We start from the raw sequence: 1728 nt of genomic DNA on the forward strand, positions 1-1728 counted from the left end.
ATTTTTTCTTTCATTTGTGTGTTGTATCCTATCTAGTTCATTGACTCCTAAATATTTGTATGGCTGACTTTCGTCTAGTTCTCTTATTTCATTGGCTTTATCTAGTGTGATGTTGCTACTTTTAACTAATTTTCCTCTTTTCAGGGTTGCTTTGGCACATTTTTGTAATCCGAATTTCATATCTATTTCCTTGGTAAAGCCGTGTACTGTCTGTAGTAGTGTTTCTAGCTCTTTGTCATTTTTAGCGTATAATTTTAGGTCATCTATATATAAAAGGTGGCTGACTGTTTTCCCGTAGCATTTGTAACCGCAATCAGTTCTATTTAGCAATTCAGTTAAAGGTGCGAGTGCCAGGCAGAACAGGAGTGGAGAGAGCGTGTCTCCCTGGAATATTCCTCTTCTAATGGGGATGGCTTTCGTTTTCACAAGTCCCTCTTTTGTTTGGAGCTGTAGTACTGTCTGCCATTTGTTCATTGAGTGCCTCATGTATTATATAATAATTGGTGCCACCTTGTTTATGGCTAGTGTTTCCAGAATCCACGTGTGGGGAACACTGTCGAAAGCCTTTTGGTAGTCCATTATTATTATTATTATTATTATTATTATTATTATTATTATTATTATTATTATTATTATTATTATCATTATTATTATTATTATTATTATTATTATTATTATTATTATTATTATTATTATTATTATCATCGTCGTCGTCGTCATTATCATCATCATCATTATTATTATTACTTCCATCACCATCATCATCATCATCATCATAATCATCATCTTTTTCATTATAATTGGAATGGCTCCGGGAGTATCTTTGTGTTTTACACAGTGTAGACCGATGAAATGAATTAGCTGTCAAGTACCAGGATCGATGGTGTCGATTAAGCCTCCTTCCCTTTAAATTGCTTGCCCTAAATAAGAAATCATTGTACATAATGGATAATAAAGGGGGTTTACAAGTGATTTATTGACAGTAGTGTTGCTGTATTCAGCACCCCTGATCATGCAGGTCTCTGATCAAAATATTAAATCCATGACGAATATGCATTTTAGGAGTACCTAGATTTCTATCAAAATGATTTACGTGAGATTTGACCGTTATTTCTATCACATTTGGCGACTATTTAAAGGCCTGACGATATTTAGTAACGCAGTAAAATAACTTTAGTAAAGGTAAAAAAAAAACCCAAAGTGTTCAGGGATTTGAAATTATACTTTGAAAGATGCAAGTGATTAAATTGCAGAATTTAAAGGTAACACTACGTAAGTTACTGGACGGAATCAAGCTTCTAATTAAGTGTCGTGCAGTTTAATGGGAAAAGAGAACACTAAATTTTGTTGGAAAAGTGGGTAAGACTGTTGACATTCTGCCATTGCTTAGTCTCGGGGGTATGTGTTGATAAGAAAGTTTAAGAAAAAAATTTATTTTGTCCTTTTTTTCAGGAACTGCCGCTAGCATACAATATCATTAACGATGCCATCTTTTCGTTCTTTTTTATTTAGTCTTCAAAACCATTTCTACCAAATATCAAAGGTCACATCTATTTAGTAATATTATTTATTTATTTATCACCATGCTCCCTTCAACTGCACCAGATACAGCTTTATCGTTGTAGTTGCTTTGTTATTGTTTATATAGTAGTAGTAGTAGTAGTAGTAGTAGTAGTAGTAGTAGTAGTAGTAGTAGTAGTAGTAGTAGTAGTAGTAGTAGTAGTAGGA

Source organism: Octopus bimaculoides, chromosome 16 (assembly GCF_001194135.2).
Source record: "Octopus bimaculoides isolate UCB-OBI-ISO-001 chromosome 16, ASM119413v2, whole genome shotgun sequence".
NCBI lineage: Eukaryota > Metazoa > Mollusca > Cephalopoda > Octopoda > Octopodidae > Octopus > Octopus bimaculoides.